Genomic DNA, 19,983 nt, shown 5'->3' with positions numbered 1-19,983 from the left:
TGTATACTTTATGTGTTGGTCAGAATTTGAACCCAGGAGGTCTGAAGACAAGTCCAAATATTTAACCACTATGCTGTGTTATCTCTTAGGTTAAAAAAAAAATCACCATTAGTATTTGTATCCAGATTCAGTTAGTAAATGGCTATTTTAGTCAAAGATGCCCAAGACCTGGTAGTAAGAGAAGATTCTTGGATGAATATTGACCCTCAATATTCATTTAGTGAGGTGCATGAGCACCCAGTTCACAGAATTGGGATATTTCCCACCCTGCTCAGCTCCATTTTTTTCATCCAACACTAGTTCAAAGAGTTGAGGTCTAGGTAAGTAAAATAAGGAATATAAAAGTTTAGTTCTGTCTGGAACAGGATAGAAGATGGCGATTCTTCCCTTAGGCTTCATTTAGACTCATTTTATTTAAGGACTTTGTCTATAGTATCATAGGAGAAATCCCACTCAACGAATTCCCCAAAAGAAGCCTAACAAGGAGCAAGCTCAAGCTCTCTCTTTTTGGAGAGACACAGAAACATTTAATAATCAATACTGATTGAGGGTTTTGAAAGGAAAACAAAGTTTAAGTGCATTAGAAAATCAGGTACAGACTGAAATTTGCAAGGTTTACAGAACTCTAAGTTCCATACTCCACCTCTGGAGCCAGTACTTTCTAATGTTTGCAAGAAAGAACTGGAAAGTCTGCCCTTGACAAACCCAGAGGACAAAGAAATCAGAAAGAAGAAGCTCAGATGGGCCTGTCCTTGCTCCTCTCATGCCCAGCTCATCATTTCTTCCCACTTCTCATCACAAGTGTTCTCACAAGCTTCCTTTGCTACCCTGGCTGTGACAAGGCCCCCATAGCTTGAGAGAATGATCAGGGGGTGAGCCTAGCCCAAGGTCAACAGACAGCAATTTCCTCAGACCTCCACAGATATGTAAGGACCACCAGGAAGTCCCGTGCATGTGCTGCCTTCTTGGGATTCTCACGAACACATAGGCAAGTTTAAGATAAGACTCTAATGTTACCTCTTTCTTTCATTTCTTGATGGTTTTCTTTTCACCCAAACAGGAGTTTTCACTGATTAGGATCATTTTATTTCAAAATACATAAAGAAGAAGAAATGATACAGAACTTGGTGCTGGGGATTGAGGGCATTAGAAATGTTGAAAAATATCATTCACTAATGACCTGGAGACTCTGCCCTGTGATAAGTGGTCTCATATTTGTAGATCTCAGAGTCCCCCAAAGACAGCTGGAGATCTTTTATCAAAATGATTGAGAGAGAAATCTCAGAGAATTTACTCTATAATCCATGTCTCCACATTTGAGCTCCCAGCATCTGCCCACACTGGGCCAGGAGCCCCAGAGACAATGAGACATGGTTTGGTTTTTGCCTTCAAGGAATTTCTGATCTATGGGGAAGGAGAGTCAGGAAACCAGCCTTCACATGGTATGTACAACACTGTAAGGAGACCATATCAAGGACACTATGGGTACACAGGGGAACTCAGGGTGAGCTCCTAACCTAGATGGAGCTGTCCCTAGAGAGGTCATGCAAACCATTTGGCCCTTTTAACCCAGGAGTCTAGAATAAAGAGTGGCTAGGGAATGGTTTCCTTCTCATCCAAGCAGGACTGTTTACTGCATCGAAGCATGAAAGCACACCAGGTGACTGGAACTTCAAGGGCCAAGTCTTATTCATGAGGAAACCATGGCAGGTCTTAGAGGTGATGCTGAAGAAAGAACTTTAACCTCCAGGTGTAAGGAAACAGCTAAGGTAGAAGTTTGGGAGTAATATCATCAGATCAGGATCTGAAAAAATCATCATGGCAAGAGGCAGCAGCTTGTCAAGAGCCAGTGTAAAGAGAGAAAGGCTACTTCCTGGGCTTACTCTACCTTGCCATCCCCATGAGAGCATCTGCTTTCCACTAAGAGTCTTCACAGTCCAGGCTTACAGGAGCCAACGGCAGGGTAAGCAGCCCACACATTACTTACAGCTCCTCTCAAGGAAGAGGTGACAGCCTTACACCTTCTTCTGGAATCAGGGCTGGAGTGTGACTCATTTTGATCCAAGACCAGGTCACAAGAGGCCTTACAGTTTCCATTTTCACAGCGTTGGAACTATCATCACCATCTAACTCTGGTTCAGTGTCCTTAAGGTTGAGAGACTGAACAGAGAGAGAGAGACTAAGCATCAAGTCATCCCAGCAATCTCATCACATATGATGACCATTCTTTGCCAGCCAGTCATCAACATACCTGCCCACCATTGGTGGCCACACTAGAGACCCCAGGCAAGATGCAGAAGTGGATTCCACTGAATCCACTGCGAATTACCAAATCAAGAGCCAGTTGATGGCTGTTGCTTTACACTACTTTGCCTTTGCTGGTTAGTGACAGTAGATAAGGGGGCCTCCTCACTACTGTAGTTCATGAAGCCTGGAGCTGGACAGTAAGCTGTCCAGAATGTCAGTGGAATGAATGCTGTCTGGAGGGTACTATGCTCCTATGCCCTGTGAAGAAAGGGTTTCTGCTGGGCTCATCTGAGCATCCTTGCTTCCAGAGTGCCAATTAGGATGCCTAACTCTCTACCTTATAGCTAACTATAAATGCACTCCCCTGATTGATGGGAGATCAATATTAATTAATAATTCATAGTATGGTCAGACTTTTTCACATGTAATCACAACTTTAAATCTCAAGAAATGCTCCCAGAGATAGCTAGGAAGGAATTTTTGCTTCAAATCCTGCTTTAATTTTCACAGAACACTATCTAATGGTCTCTCGGAATTTGTGGGAGGTGTATGAAAAAGTCGCAACTGGCCATAGATGCCATGCTTCTCCCAGGGCAGGACGCTACCCCTTCAGAATGTGGCTTTCATGTGACCAGACTCCATCACGGGCTCAGACAAGGAGAAGATAAAAATGAGTGGATATTTGTGGCCTCTTCTAGAAACCACTCGGACTCCATCTGGTGCAGGGTGGGGGAGGGACTCTGAAGGAGGTGATGGAAACCGAGCTGATGTTATGAAATTCACCGCATCGAAATTCCTGAGTATACATCAAAAGGGAAAGAGCCTTGTTGCCACACACTTGAACTCATTTTGAACCTGCAGGAATTCTCTGTAGCATTCTACCCTGAATTATTTTGGTTTCATAAATCTAACATTAAGTTCCTATCTTTCTTCTGTCAACACATCATACCAAAATGGCTAGATAGACTTTTATCAAATTGAGAGGATATGTTTGGGATGTCCTGACTTGAAAAATTAAAAACAAGTGGCAAGGCTCACAACCATGCAAGCCACTTTGGGGAGGTAAAAGTGAGAGTCAAGAGGTACTTGTAACTTGGTTGGAAAGGTGACCAGAGGACACAGGAAGTCAAACGTGAATCCCCTCAGGGCTCCTACTGTGGGCATCAGTCTAGATGGAGTCGCTTGTCATGACGTGCCATCTGTAATATCCTCCAGCATGTTTAGAAGCAGGGATTCATTTATTTAACCCTGACCTAGCAACTAGGAGACCAATGTGTATGTAGAATCAATTCCTGAGGGCAGTGTCCCTGGCTGATGTACTCTTTAAAAACAAAGATGTATTCCAACCTAAAATGAGAGGTCTCATACTTTTTCTGGTAAGGCTTTTCCTTTTTGGACAATAAGGTAGCTCAGAGCCACAAAAAACACAAGTAACTCACTTTGCTGTACCAGATTCCCATCAGAGGCCCCCAGAAAACATAGTCATGTGTCTGGTGTGGTGTTCTTGACTTATCTGGGTATCCACAGACACACCCACAGACATTTAATAAACATCACTTGAATAAATGAAGGAATGAATGGATGGGTACACAAATGAGTGAATGGATGTGTTACCTGAGGTGCTTTGAAAAGTATAGCTGTGCCCTTCACAGAAAGCTGAACTTGTTAGCTACATTTCACATTGAATAGCATTTTTACTTCCATTGTTTAAGAGAGTGTTGAATATTTTCAAACTATATAGGGATTCAAACCATAAAGCCATAGCTATAAATGGCAGATTATACTGCTTCCGTAATACTTTTCAGAAGAACTGTTTATCTCACGTTTAATATTGGCAATGCCACGATTCCTGCAATGAATTGACAAATAGTTCAATACACCTCATTTAGAGCCATTATAGGGCATTTCATCAAAGATCTGGTTATGAATGTCTCCAAAGAAAGAATCAATGAGATTTTTATTATGGTTGGGAGAGATTTCTTCAAGACAAGAATATCCCTATACAATGAAGGTGACTAAAATAAAGAGTGACCAGGGCAAAGGGCATGTTCCATTTTATACCACTGAAGGCAAACATAATCTCTAATTTTATAATAGTCTCTTCCCACATATATTATCCATGTAATTGTTTAGGTTTCAAAACCCACTTGATAGCAGTTTTACAAGCGGCAGAAGGAGACTGTTCTCTGGAGTCTGTGCTCTGGGACTGCCTCAATGAGAAAACAGCCTTGTAATTAGCACATTTGGTACATTAGCGATAAAGCACTCCTTGGAGGGCAAGAAGGCCTGCAGCTCGCCAAACTCCTCTCACAGCAGTGCCAGTGTGAGGTTCAGGTGGCTCCTCCCTTTGTACCATTGGGTCAGGATTCCCCAGAACTGTGCTCTTAATTAAAGATCTCAGGAAACACGGTGCGTTGAATAACTTGTTTGTATGCTTTCTGTGTACAAAATGCGCTAACTTAACTTTAATGTAGTTCTATTTAGTCCCAGAGAGTTTTATAATTTAATAAGAAAATCATTCCTAATCAGTTTTTACATCTTTCTTTAGTTTGTAGCTGAAAATCAGTAATTTGGAGGAAATAATAAAATTTCCGAAACTATAGCTTCGTGTGTGTGTGTGTGTGTGTGTGTGTGTGTGTGTGTGTGTGTTCTGTATATAGTCTAAGGAGTCTAAGACTATAGTCTTCTTAGCTTTGTTCAGTCCTTTAAATACTTCTTTCACTGATTATTCTTTGTACAAATCACAGAAGCACATAAAGCAAGCATTTGAGGTTTCCTATAATGTCAGGTCAAGGTTCTTTGATGCAAGCCAGAGAAATAGACCCGGTAATGTATGTGGATTATGAGAAAGACAGAGGAGAGAACAAAAGGACAGGCACCCAGCAGTGCCAAGAGCCTTCCCATCAGAGCCCCAGACTCCACTCCACCAGCCTTCATCTCTCAGGATAGGGAATTTGATTGGCCCAGCTCGGGTCTACTTCAAGTCAATCAAACATAGTCAGGAACCCGGGGGAGGAAACTACAGACAGGATCATTAAGTACAGTCTGAGTGACCATCTTCCTCATGTCCACTATTCTCCAGACTCTCCCTAAATGATTTTTCTGGTATCATACTTACCAATGGTGCTCATATTTTTTTCAGAATAGGCTGGACAATGGCAACACTTGACACTGGTGAACATTTACATTTTAAAATAGTTGCTATACATTATTATTAGCAGCACATTCTTATAAATAACAGAGAGTATCATCTATCAAACTTTTACTGACTTCTAATAGTAAGTTACCACTTACACTGTGCTTACATTGTGCTGGGCTGATGCTAAGAATTTTGAACAAATTATCTTATTCACACAACAAATCAGCAGGTTCATATTAGTATCATGTTTGTCAAATCATTCAAATAATAAACTTAAAAATAAATAATAAAGTTATAAATTATAAAATAAATTTAAAACTTGGTTGATACCTTGTATGTGGACTCCTTTGAACTTCCCAAGACCCTGATGAAATCGTAATTACTGATAATAATACACAGACAAGACTGCCAAAGAGTAAAATGAGTATGCCCTGCATCTATGAACAACCCAACCTTCATCTCCTAGCTGCTTGTCCAATGTTCCTTTACAGTTAACAGAGCTTGAGGGAATCTACTGGTAAGAGCATTTCTAGTGCTTTGACAATCTTTGACAAGCTCAGTTTTATGCATTGTAGATTCAGAGCAATTACAGAGAGAAACTCTTCCTGGGCTCATTTGTTTATTTTCTTTGATTTGGAAGAGGGGGAAAGAACTAGTGAGGGTAAGGCCTAAATCACCGTAAGAGACAAGGTTATGTGACTCTCTCCTACTTCCACGGCTGCAGTGAGAGGCAGAGACAGCAGAGCCCTGCCACCACCCCGTGAAGCGTTGAGTCCTCACCATTTCCCAGCCAGCAGGAAGGAGAATGAAGGAAGTTGAGGATACAAATGGAGCCAAGGCTTTCAACCCAGAATCTGTAAGTCTCTCTCTCTCTCTAGCTTACATCCTATTGGTTCAAGTTTTGTCACATGACACACATAACTGCAAAGGCAGCTGGAAAACATACTTTTGCACCAAACAGACATGGCTTGCCCAGAACTCAGGAGGAAAGGTGTCATTTCTGACACAAGTAAACCAGGAATAGTCTTAGCTATTCTTCCTGTGATCAATCAGAACTTTAAAAAAAAAAAAAGCTGTCCATACTTAGGGCAGATCTAGGTTTTCTTGAACTTTATTCAGTCAAGGTGAGACTAAGAGTAGACTTTGTCAAGAAAAACAGTACGAAATTATCTAACTTTTAAACATGTTACATGTTTTTTAAAAACCAGCTCTTAGGAACTGTCAGGGCCTTGCATAGATGGGCTTTGTACAGCTAGGAGTCCTGAAGCTTAAGCCTTCTTAGTTCGAGGAAAACCAATTTATAGCCACCACTGTTGCATTTTTAAAACTTATTCTTGCAAACTTTGATCATAGGAAAGTCATTATGCATCTAAGATAAATAGCTGGGCGAATGACAGAAGCAGTCTGTTTCCTAGGAGCCAACCCTGTGTAGTGTGGGGCCTGGCTACCCAGCTGATGGTTCACAAGCCTTTAGAAGGCTACACTGACCAGTTGGTCTCCACCTGGCCATAAGCAAGCACAGCCACAGTAACAGTCCAGAGGAAGGAAATGGTTTGTGAGTGTTTGCTTCATTGTATTTAAGCTGGGCAGTGAGAGCTGGGGCCACAGCTGGGTCTCAATCGCGACCATTCTGACCCACAAGTCCTGAGTCAACAGAATGAGCCAGTGGGCAGGGCTAGGTTCTCCTCCCTAGAGGGAAGATTCTGATGCAATCTTTGTGAAATGTTCTCTGGTCTGCTCCATGTCAAGAGCCTGAAGCCGAAGGAAAATAATCTGTCATTATAATTTGTCCAGAGAAAATAACAAAATATGTCAGATTCAGTTTTACTGAAAACCTTCACTGAATGGAGGAAAGAAAGCTGGTTGCGGGTGTTCACTTCCCAGAATGCACGTGGCCTCTAGCTACTCCCAACATGCACACTTCTCAGCACAGCTCCAAGCTCACTCATTTCATTTATTCATCCCAAAACAATTTTTACCTGCTCTAGGCCTAAGGATGTTGGAATGTGCGAGGAGAGAGCTTTGGCAGCAGGGACCCACACACCGCAGGGCAAGAAGGGCTATACCAGAGTTCAGTGTCGGGCCATGGGAGGTCAAACCTAGTCTTGGTCAGAGGGGCCGCCAACAAAAGAGAACACTGGAGATTAATCACCATGAAATCCTCTCTCCTTGGCTCTCTAAGTTCAAGTGGTGAGCACCCTCTACAGAGCATGGGCTTCCATCCATATGACACCTATCACATGTTCCTGCATGATACTGTGAAATGACCTTCTCTCTTCCACTTCATCTAAGAGGCATATGAACAAGCAGCCATATGTAAAGCACACTAATATTTCTAATATCAAGCCTCTATTTTAAGTCAGGCCTTTTATATATTTTGTTTCATTCAAATCCGTGTTTCAAAGATAAAAAACTGAAACTTCAAAGAAAAAAGAAAGCTTGGGGAAAGTTGTCTAACGCATGTGACTAGTCGTGGTTTAATGAGGATTTGCTGTTGGTTATCTCTGACTGCAAAGCACCATGCTTTCTAAAGATCAGACTTACTTATCTCTCCCTTATCTCACAGTATAGAAACCCCTTGATCATTCCTTATTAGTAAGGGAATCTTTCTGCTGAAATGTCAGTCTCACTGGACTGCTCTTCATGGGCCTCAGATTAGTAACAAGAAAACCTACCACAGCTGATTCTCCTAATAGAGACATCCACCAGCTCAGGAAGAGGATTCAGAATGATGGCTTTAGCAACGGTCATTAAATAATGATCGCTTGGCAACAACTTTGACCTTAACCCCATTAGAAAAAAGGCATTCTGGCAAGAAAACACTCCAGTCCATGCTCAAACCTGTGCTCTGCACTTTGATTTCTTAAGAAGCAGCAGCCCCTTCCCTAAAAGAAAGAGAAAGCAAGGTTACTGGAGGTGTCTTCCCAGTGTAAACAGATTTGTGCATTGACTGCAGACATGATTTAGTTGGGCTAATTGCAGACAAACCAAAAGCATTTTTTAACTAAATTTGACTATATTTTTTTCTTAATCAAGCATGGGAAAAATATTATCTAGTATTCCTTAGTGTTCTTAGAAAAGATTCATCTATCTTCCATTCTAAATAAAAAGTAAGTAGATATTTTTCAGTTAGTATTCACATTCCAGCCACTAAATTTTACATAATTGGGACTGGAGAAATGGCTCAGTGGGTAAGAGGGCATATTGGTCTTGCAGAGGACCCAAGTTCATTTCCCAGCACCCACACCAGGCAGCTCTCAACCACCTGTAACTACAGGCCAGAGGATCTGATATCATCTTCTCACCTCTGTGGGCACTAGCACACATGTACACAGACACACATATATACACATAATTGAAAATTAAATAACTTTTTAAATCCATGTGGTTATTATGGAAATAATATATAATATTGAGAAGTTTTTAAATCTTGGCCTTAACCCACATGATATGCATTGTTCTTGCCTCAAAGTTCAGCAAGCTGGATGATTCCAAACTGACTTAGGATTTTGTGTATTCACAGAAACCCTCAGGTCTGTCTTTTGGTGTTCTTTCCAGGCCCTTATCTCTACTCCAGAAAGACCAAACCTCATATCAAATATTTGAAGTACTTTATGGTAATAGTCACACTTTTAATGGACTCCAACTCGTGTAAACAATTAAAAATCCTAGCATATTCTAAGACAGAATTGTTCTCAAAAACTGTCCTATGATGTAGAGCTTTTGGCCATTCCTAGTGGAGCAGGAGCAGGTGAACTGAATCAACAAGCTGTGAAGAGAGGTCAGCCTTCACAGGACTGACTTGGGCGAAAACAGTAGGTCTTATCAGTTTGCTTAAATATGAATAGACTCTTTGGCTCTCAACTCTAATACACTTAATACTTTCCAGTATTTGTTGAAGAGCAAAGTCAGGCCACTTTTGTTGTTTTCAGGCTTGAGCATTTTACTTGCCTTTTTAAAATGAACTTTAGCATCATAGAGTTCATGAATTTCTGCAGACATGCTTTCTGGTTGAAGACACTGAGGCCGCGAGAAGTGAAATGGCAAACCCAGGTTCATATCTCTTTAGAAAAGCCAAGGTGAGAAGCTGGACCATCAAACCAGGATTTCTCAACCTCAGCACTATCAGTGTTGAGCAGATGGTTCTTTCTTGGGAAAAGGGCCTTTGTTCTGTCTTACAGTCATTTGAAAAATAAATATCAAGGCTGGGAAGATGCCTCAGTGGGTAAGGACACTTCATGCCTAGCCTGGGACTCATATTATGGAGAGAGAGAAAGGATTCCCACAAGTTGTCCTCTGACCTCTACAGGCACTGCACAGCACGCATAAGCCCACATATACATACATACATACACACACATACACATAGACAAGTAATTAAGTATAAAAATAAATGAAAACTGAATATCCATTTCACCCTGAATCTGCTATTATGAATGAGGTAGTTCCAGGCTGATTTCTGCTCTACTCCTCTTTCCCACACAATATGGGAAGCACATGATGTTCATCACCATCCATGCCCTCTTACCTTTGATGTCAATGTCCCAGCATCCCAATGTGACAACCAAATTCATTTTCATGTTTTCTGAAATTAACCCAGATGAGACCCTGCTCCAGACCTACCTTGACTTGCCAAGTGATACCTTAGCCCCACACCAGTCCCCAGGATGCCCAAGCTTCAGCAGGGTCCGTTGCAGATAAGCCCATGCTTTGTCTTGGGAAAAATTATATTGCACTAGAAAAGGCAACAAGCTTGAACAGGAGGCCGATTTAAATTCAAATCATGGCTGTGCCACTCAGTCATTTGGGGCCCTTGGATGCTATTTTTAACTTTCTGAGTTCCATTTTCTCAACTGCAAGTGGGAGTTACAAAGTGACTTCCAGGGTAAGCTATTAAGTCAACAGTCTATAAGAACTATGACACAATGTCTAGCACATTAGAAGAGAACAACGTTAATTCCCTCTCACTAATCATGGAATCAAAACTACTAGAAAAGAAGGTTTTACCAATGGGAATCCAGTGGAGCTGTAACATAGATCTTGCTCTTCTAAAGGACCCGGGTTCAGTTCCCAGCACCTACATGGCAGCTAACAATTGTTCATAGCCCATTTCCAGGGGCTCCAATGCCCTCTTCTGGCCTCTGTGGGTGCATGTATATACATGCAGGCAAAACACTCATACACATTAAAAAATAAATAAATAAATAGATTGAAGTTTATTTCCAACCTCCTTTAATAGCTTTCCTATTTCAGCATTGTATTTCAATGAAATTTAAAAGTTCTGTATACATAAAGATATTTAGTGCAGGGGCTGGAGAGATGGCTCAGTGGTTAAGAGCACTGGCTGTTCTTTCAGAGGACTTGGGTTCAATTCTCAGCACCCACATGGCAGTTAACTATCTGTAACTCCAGTTCCAGGGGATCTGATGCCCTCTTCTGGCCTCCATGGGCATTACATGACACAGATGTACTTACATACATGCAGACAATACACTTATACACACAAAATAAAAATAATAAATAAAATATTTTAAGATATCTAGGGCAAGTTTATCTACAGTAATACACCATCATCACCTCTACAACCAACAACAAAAACTTAGAAATAACCAAATATCTGTTCTGGATTAAATCATGTTCTCAAAGAAAAACTAAGTGTTAACCGACAGTATCTCAGATGTGATCTTGTTTAGAAATAGGGCCCATGGGGCTGGAGAGATGGCTCAGCAGTTAAGAGCACTAACTGCTCTTGTAGAGGACCTGGGTTCAATTCCCAGCACCCATATGGCAGCTACAAACCGCCCTTAACTCCAGTTCCAGGGGAATCTGAAGCCCTCTTCTGACCTCTGTGGCATTGCATGACATGGGTTCACTCACATACACGCAGGAAATACACTTATACACATAAAATAAAAATAATAAGTAAATTTTTTTAAAAAAGAAAAGAAATAGGGTCTTTGGGACTGGAGAGATGGTTCAGTTGGTAAAGAGCTTGTCACATAAGTATGAGAACCTGAGCTGGATCCCCAGCAATCATTAAAAGCCTGCCATGGAGGCACAGGCCTGTAGTCCCAGCACTGGGGAGGTGGAGGCAGGAGGCTCCAGGGACTTGGTGGCCAGCTAGCCTAGCCTAATTGGCAAGCTCCAGTTTCAGTGAGGGACCCCATCTTAGGAAAATAAGGTAGAACACAATTGAGGAAGACAGTACATTGACCTCTGGCCTATACGCACACAGACATGCATAAATGAGGGAGGATACACACAACAAGAAGGAAGGAAGGAAGGAAGGAAGGAAGGAAGGAAGGAAGGAAGGAAGGAGGGAGGTTTAATGTTAAAGTAGCAAAAAGCCCCAGAAAGAGGGAGGGAGGGAAAGAGCGAAGGAGGGACGGATGGAGGGAGGGAAAAGAAATGAGGATCTTTGCAGATATTGTCAAGATGAAGTCTTCGAGGATGGTCTCAATCAAAATGAGTGTTTTCTTTATGCGAAAGGGGAATCGGACATTGCATAGGCTGCACAGGGGGAAGATTACATGAAGAAATGCAGGGAAAAATGTTGTGATGAATGAGGATTGCAGCAAGCCAAGAAATGCCAACAAACCACTAGAAGCTAGGAAAAGGCAAGGAATTCACCTGCAGATTTCAGAGGGAAGAGAGCTCTATGGGTACCTTGACTTTAGACTTTCAGTTTACAGAACTATGAGATAATAAATCTCTGGTTTCGTAAGTCACAGTTTGTGGTGCTTTGTTAGATCAACCATAGCAAACAAATATGATACATGATGAGAGGGGAATACTTTATTCAGTTGTTGCTGTCGATCTTAGGAAATATATTCACAAAAAATTACATTTTACATGATTTCAAGAAACAGATAAATATTACAGCAAATGAGATAAATATTATAATTGATCAAATAGCATACAAAATGGTATATACTTTGAATATAATACTATTAGGGCAAGGGTCAAAATAGATGGATTGAGGCCAGGGCCAAACAGAGCCCATGGCATGGTACAAACCCTGTAGCTCCCGTGAGAGTCAAGGTGAGGAACAACAAATCAGTAGAGAAGCCCTCCAGCCTTTCCCAAGCTTGCTATAAATGATCCCACAGAGCCTCAGCCTTAGGGACCAGCCACAGTCACTGCGGTACTAAGCCCCCTCAGCAGCTACCTTCCCAGGAAGTCACCAAACCAACAATTTTACAACAGGGACCAACATGAATCCCAAGCAGATCTGTAAAGTCAAAGCCCAGATCTTTCTATGAGAAGAGCAGAAGCAAACAGGAATCTGAGCCCACATTACCTGTACCTGTGTGTGAACATCTATAAAAACGGATTAACTGATTACACGAGAGTAAACACACCAGTCAGAAAAAACCTACTGTTAACAATGTTTTCATGCTGCCAAGATGCACTGGGGAGTCAGGAGGAAGACCAACTTAGTTTTACATAAAAGCTTACACTTTATTTTACACATTTAAATATTTTATGAGAAAATTTGTGATGCCACAATATGGGTATATAAAGGTTGAAAGAAAATATTTAAAGTGAAAGCAATTTCTCAAAATTTCTGCATTGTGGGGATTTGTTTTATTGTTTGTTTTTGTAAAAAAAAATCCTCCCTAGTAAGTTTGTCTCTAAAGAAGGTTCTATAACTGATGCAACAGAAGCAAAATAGCAGTTTTACAATGACACCACCCAGATTCTTGGCACATAAATATCTTTCCAGTCAAAGCCTGGTTCCCATATAAAAGCTTCAATAAGATTAAAGAGGCAAAAAGTTTTGCCTTTTCTTAGTCTTCAGTTCATCCAGTTTTCTGGAACGATGGAGAATAAAAGAGAGAGAAATGCAGTGGCTCAGAACTTCTTCCCTACATCACTCACCCCACCTGTCTGTGGGTAGTCTGCAACCACCATCAGTGAATATCAGCCTCAACCTTCCTCACTACCCAGAACTAACATGTTCCAAAGAACCTGGAGAGCCTTACCCTCCACCTGCCCACACCCATGATCATTTTTCCTTTCACACTTTTCAGAGCTCACATGACACCTCCAAAAAGTAATTCAAACTCAGTGTGAAAGAACTGTGTGCATGGTTTGGTTTCCTTGTTTCCCTCCTTTTGAGGGGGAAGGTCAGCTGTCCCTTCCAGGGTGACTGAGAATGGAGCTAGTTTCACAATGGGTGCTGTCCAGGGTATGTAGGATGAAGGGTACAATGGCACGGAGGTCTTCCTCTCTGGGAACATATGTTCCCTCAGCAGGGCAGGTACCAGGAACCCAGGCACCAAGGACTCATTCCATTGGTCCTCAAGATGCCTGTTCCTTCGGGAATCATTTCTTCCTTTTCTTTATTTCTTTTATGTGTATGAGTGTTTTGCCTGCACATATGTAAGTACACCACATGCACTCAATGACTGTGGAGGCCAGAAAAGAGTGTGGGTTCCCCCTGAACTGGAGGTACAGACGGACAGTTGTTAGCTGCCATGTAGGTACTGGGAATCGAATCCAGGTCCTCTGCAAGAATAACCGGAGCTCTTAACCACTCACCCATCTCTCCAGGCACAGCAATCACTTCTTAAAATGCATCCACTGTTGGTGGAAATGCCACCCTCACTCTTGACCAACTACCTCTCCTCTGGGATTGACTGACCAGGACTGCACAAGGCCTAAGTGGGACAGGCACCAAGGTGAGCACTGGAGAGCAAGTTGAACCAAGCAGGTAGAAAGAGCTGGGAGAAGAAATATGGGCATGATCACCTCACATTGTACTTAGTCCTTAAATGACCATTGTGTTTAGTACTTAAACACAGTACCTTATTTAATTCTCTTGATAATCCTCTGAGTTAGTAATTTGCTCAAGGTCATCCAAATTGTGGATGAATTAGAACTCAAGCCTTTCAACTTGGAAATCTGCACACTCCTTATTCTATGTGTATACTGGTAAGTACACAACATATTTACTAAAAGCACTAAAATTAATTCTAGCTCATTTGCTTTTTAGATTGTAGGATGTTATCCTAAGAAATAAATCATAGACATACACAAAGATTTCACTATAAAAAATAATGCTAGTCACTAATGATTTAGCTAGAAAAAAATTAATATTTATTACTGGATGATTAACTTAAAGATAGCTGTTTATTCCATACATTAAAATATTCTGTGACCATTAAAATGATGTAGAAGGAAATGGGATGACACAAGCGTTCATAATGTGCTAGTATTTTATTTTGTCTGTTTTAAGCATGTGTTCTGGTAACTATTGTTGCATAACAAATTATCCTAATTTCTCTGTATTGTTTTTCTTAAAAATGTATAGGTTGGCACTGTTGCACTCAGGAGGTAGAGGCAGGAAGAGCTCTGTAAATTGGAGGCCAACCTGGTCTACATAGTGAGTTCCAGGCTAACTACAGCTCTACAGTGAGACCTTGTCTCAAAACAGCAACAATAACAAAATGTATAGGTCAGGAATTGAAAAGGACCCGCTGGGTGTTCTTATAAGAGCTCTTTCTAGCATCTGTAGTAAAACGAAAGACTGCTGCAGTCAATGGCAGAACTTCCTGTGCTGCATAGTCAAGATGGCTGTTGGCAGGTGGAGCTTGGATTATTAACTACAGCTTATGCTTGGCCAGTTCTTACAATGTGGGCTTTTTCACAAAATGGGGGATTCAGGCATCTGGACTCGCATGATCCCTCAGGACCCCAGCACAAGCACAAGGGGGAATGAGGCAGAGGTTGAACCCCAATTTTTGGCCTAGCCTTTGAATGCCCAAAGACTCACCTGGGCCCACATTCTATTGTAAATAAACAAATCACAAATCTGTCTAGACACAAGAAGGCAATGGAGTACCAAGTCATTTACAACTACTTTTTAAGCTGCCTTAGCACATAGAAGCTTTATTCAATACAGCTATGTTTTTGTCAAGGTCACATGTGATCAGGAGGGAAAAAAAAAACCTTAAAAACCTAAGATCATAAATAAATTTCTGAGCAATTTTCTTTTGAATTTGGATAGGTTTTATTTTTATTTTTAACTGATCTTTCCATACCAAATCTCTATTAATTTTTCTAATCACAAAAATCAAATAAAAATATTTAATTTCTAAAATTTGTTAAGAGCTGTTAGGCACCACCACCCCCCCATATACCATCATCCAAAATCACCAGAGTATTCTATCTCACATGAATTCATCCTAGACCACTGATGACCTGCCACACCTAGCAATCCATAAGAGACTTGGAAACCTGTTGTGGGATGTGATCACACTGTGTCCTTCTCAGGAAACACATTCAGAAAAACCCAGAAGCCCCTACGGCTACAATCACACTACCTTGAATATGGCTTTTTTTTCTCTCTCTCTCTCTCATAGAAAGTAAAAAGAAAAACAAAAAAAATAAAACCCTGTAGTAATTTCAGCTTTTGAGAATGTTTCTTTGGGAAGAAAAAAAAAAAGAAAAAGTGAAGGAAATCTGTTGAGTTAAAGGCTCTCAATTAGTTATGTGAGGACTGGGAAGATCCGTTCATTTAGGCTGCCTTCAACATCAGTATCAACGGCTTTACACAGACAGATGGGATGTCCTTCACTTAGTGGGTGGGGGTTTACACAAAACCCAAATATCCACAAAAGTCTCAGAGCCTAGACTTCATTAATGACCCTCACTTTTTCTTTCCTCATCCCCTGAAAACACTTAAAAACTAAGGTCACCAGCTGTTGCATGGCATCAAGAACTAAAGAATTTATGGCAAGAGCCCTATTTAATTACAGCTCATGAAATTGATCCTGTGGTATTGCAGACCTTATATATAAATATTATTTATATCCCCAACTTTCAGGAAAGCAAGGTCTATTTCCCAGCCTTGCCAGAGGTCAGGGATCTGCCCCCAATGTTAAACATAAAAGGTGTTGTATAACATAGCTAAACAGATTATGGGCTGGTGTGCAGACATGGTTTTCTTCTCCACACAACTATAACTCTCCTTCTCTGACAAAGGAGAAAGAACTCCATTCAGTACACATCTCCTTAGGCCCCTGAGTACCTGTCCAAAGAGTGCATACTTAATTCAGAGGGCCTTGGGAACCCAATTGAGGGCTTGCCAAAAAAGGAACAACACAATCTGAACTATATCTTAGGGAGATTAAAGATGAAATTAGTAAAATGATAAACAAAACCACATAAATCTAAAAATCTGGTTCTTTGGAAAGACAAATTGAATGGATGAAGTTCTCCCAAGCTTGACTAAGGAAACTAATTGCTAACCAGTAAGATCAGGATTATGAAAAGAGCATAATGACAAATTCTAGAGACACTTACAAGACTACAATAAGATATTACATGTAAGGTACACAACACACTTGAAACCTAGAGGAAACAGATGACATCTGTAAAAATACTATTTTTCAGAGTTGATCCAAGGAGAAGAAGTGACTATGACGAGACCATGAGTGCCAAAAGGCAGCGAAGGATTGCCTATGGGTGAATCTAAGACATTGCTGGGTTGGAATTGTTTATAAAGAGTAACAAAAAAGTGCTCGACTTGGTTAATTGTGTGAAAAGACTGCTTTTACACAGAAGGACGTAAAGAGAAGGAATTGAGTGTAGGAGAAAAGGGATGCATCAATGTGGGAGCATCTCTAAGGTCTATCTAAATAGAGATGTACATCTAAGTGTCATAACATAATGGACACCTGCTGATGACACCCTGAGACTAATTAGGATGGTGCCATAGTAGGCAAGATGAAAATAAGTTGTATTTAATCTCCTTCATATTATTTTAGATTTTAGAAATTTGTGTCATTTTATAATGTACAAAATGTATTAGTGCCTTAGTTCTAAGATCCTAAATATACATATGGAGTAGTGAATGATAAAACAATTTAGTAATATGGATGATCAACTATTTAGACATCCAGACAGTAGAATATTATTCAGCAATAAAAAGCCACATGGCACTAAGACACACAACATGAGTGAATCTCAAAATCATCATGTTGAATGAAAGAAGTATATACTGTGTGATTCCATTCATATAAAAAGAGAGAAATGCAAATAGCCAGTGGAAACTAAAAAGCAGACTGATGGTAGCCTGGGACAAGGGGCAGAGAGACGTATCCATCGCAAAGACTCAGGGTATAATTTGAGGTGTTGAGAGCGTTTTGTATCTTGACTATGGAAGTGGCTCCACAGGTGTACACATCGGTCCAAATACATTGAGTAGAATATTTTAGGTGCATGCAATTATACACATTATGTCTAAGAACAGTTGATTTTTAAAAATCTGATAGCAAAAGAGGCCCTAGAACCTCTGTTCCTCAGCTGTGTTGTACTGTAGCTGCAAAGAACACCCAAACCTTAGTGATTTATACCAATAAGTTTTGTTTCTGGCTTATGTTAAGTGTTGACAAGTGGTCAGTTGTGACTCTGCTCCATTCAACTCCCCCACTCCAGCAGCCATTCCATATACCTCACACCCATGACTGAGCTTCTTACTGACCCATCTTAAAATGAGCAGACAGCCAAGAATCATTGGGGACATGATGAAGACCTTTAATATGAAGAAATGAAGTCAAAACAAGCAAGTAGAAGATGAGAATGTTGTAGAAAACAGATTGTACAAGGAGGAAAAGACTTAAAATTATGCTGCTTTACCAAAACAGCTCTGTTAGAACACACCAGGAGACTCTTTTCTTCCTGGGAGATGTAATTTATATTCAGTGTGTTAAATATATTGAAAAGTGATACTTACAATTTAAAGCAAAGGTTTAGTTGAATTCAGTGATAAGTACATATGTATTAAATAACAATAATGGTCTAGTAAAAGCAAATATAACTATAAGCTCCATGAAAAACAAAATATTACAGAGTAGGGATGAATAAGCATTTACATGGATACCTAAGTAAACATTTACATAGTCTAAATTATTTAAACATAACACAAATGTTGACAGTGATCAAATTACTGGAGAACCATATTGAGGGGCTAAAGACCCAAGAAGGGTCTGTATGTTTGGAAGTAGAGTGCAAGTCAAAACATCTTCCAAGCTGAAATTCAATGCGATAAATAATGTCTGAGGCTGAAAAATAAAAGTGGTTCTCATGTATGTATGTATGTATGTATGTATGTATGCAATAAGATGACAAATTTCAAGCAAACAAAAACACTATTCTCGCCTACAAGGAGAGCAAAGAATCAAGACAAAAGATGGGCAAAGGTGATTTACCATGAATATGGAACCGAGAGGAAAGAAAAACTACTTCTGCCCAAGAATCTCAGGAAAGACTTCACAAACAAAACAGAGCAAGTGACGGGGGAATCTTCGTTACCCATTGTGCTCTTCTTTTCATAATAGAATATGCTACCCACATTCCATGTGCATTTTCTAATCTGTGTGTGGTGTATGATATGTGTGAACGTGTGGGGGGTATATGTGAATGTATGTGTGTGTCCACAGAGTGAGCACACACATGCAATTAGGCATGAATGGAGATCAGAGGACAACTTCAAGAGTCAGTCCTCGCTTCCCACTTTGAGAGGGCATCTTTAGTTTGCCACCGCATGCAGCATGTACCACATGTACAGCACGAACAGTACGGACGGCACACACAGAAGGCTAGCTGGTCCTCAGCTTTCTGAGCTTCTCCTCTTGTCTCAGCACCCCCATCTTACCCTAGGAGTGCTGGGATGACAGACATGCCCTACCATGCTGGCTTTACATTGCTTCTAGAGATCCAAACCCGGGTCCTCGACCTTGCACAGCTAGTACATCGCCCACTGAGTCATCTCCTCAGTCTATACATGCATTTCTTTTCTTTTTAGTATTAATTTCATTTTCTTTTATAGTACTGAGGATCAATTCCAGGGCTCACACACGCTAGGCAAGAGCTTTATCACTGAGTTTTAACTGGGTGCGCTCGCTGGAGTCTATTTGTCAGCTTTCCTTCCTACTAGTAAGAGCTTTGTTACTGAATTCAAAAGGACACAAATGGGATGTTAGAAACTTCTGGAAGCCTCTTGTTCTCTCTTCCCTCCTTTAGCTCTCTGAGATGCAGGTGCGGGTGACCAATTTAAACCATATGAAAAAAGACAAATGCCCAAGAATTGTTAAAGCAACAAAATGGAAGGCACACTGGCTCTTTGTGACCCAAGGGAACAGAGCAGGCTACCCTGAGTCTGTCCATTAGTTCATACTTGCATGAAGTAGAAATAATTCTTGCCCTTGTTCCAATCACACTTGCTCTTAGTCAGAAGGCTGAGAAGTGATATCCCAATCACTGTTAAATGCTCTCTGTTAAGCAGCCGCATCAATGCTCTAAGAAGCTAGGACACCTGGCAGGAGTTAACAGACAAGGTGCAGACAGAAGAGAGAGGCATGATGGGGCCCAGGAATAATGCTGTGGGGGAGGGAGATGTCAGAGGAAGCTGAGCACAAATTGCAACTCAGTGAAGCCAGGCCATGTAATTTTAAAGAATTTGAGAACTATGAGAAGTTCCTTTGTACTAATTATGGCAACTCCATCATAATACCCATTTATTTGAAAATAATCTATAATCTAATTCATCTATTAAAAAAATAGATTACATGCAAACTATACACTACAGT

At 40.7% G+C, this 19,983-nt stretch overlaps 1 long non-coding RNA gene across 1 annotated transcript; it reads left to right on the top strand.

Annotated features, from left to right (window-relative positions):
* Window positions 1-6,153: 6,153 nt before the first annotated feature.
* On the top strand, window positions 6,154-16,863 carry LOC115067977. The gene is made up of 3 exons (XR_003847334.1): window positions 6,154-6,242; window positions 13,943-14,070; window positions 16,787-16,863. It is a non-coding gene; the product is annotated as an uncharacterized LOC115067977 (long non-coding RNA).
* The last annotated feature ends 3,120 nt before the right edge of the window (window positions 16,864-19,983 follow it).

The sequence above is a fragment of the Nannospalax galili genome, unplaced genomic scaffold (genome assembly GCF_000622305.1).
Source record: "Nannospalax galili isolate Female #2095 unplaced genomic scaffold, S.galili_v1.0 scaffold346, whole genome shotgun sequence".
In the NCBI taxonomy this organism is placed as follows: Eukaryota; Metazoa; Chordata; class Mammalia; order Rodentia; family Spalacidae; genus Nannospalax; species Nannospalax galili.
The sequence above is the reverse complement of the archived record's forward strand: the minus strand, read 5'-3'. Positions and strand labels throughout refer to the sequence as shown.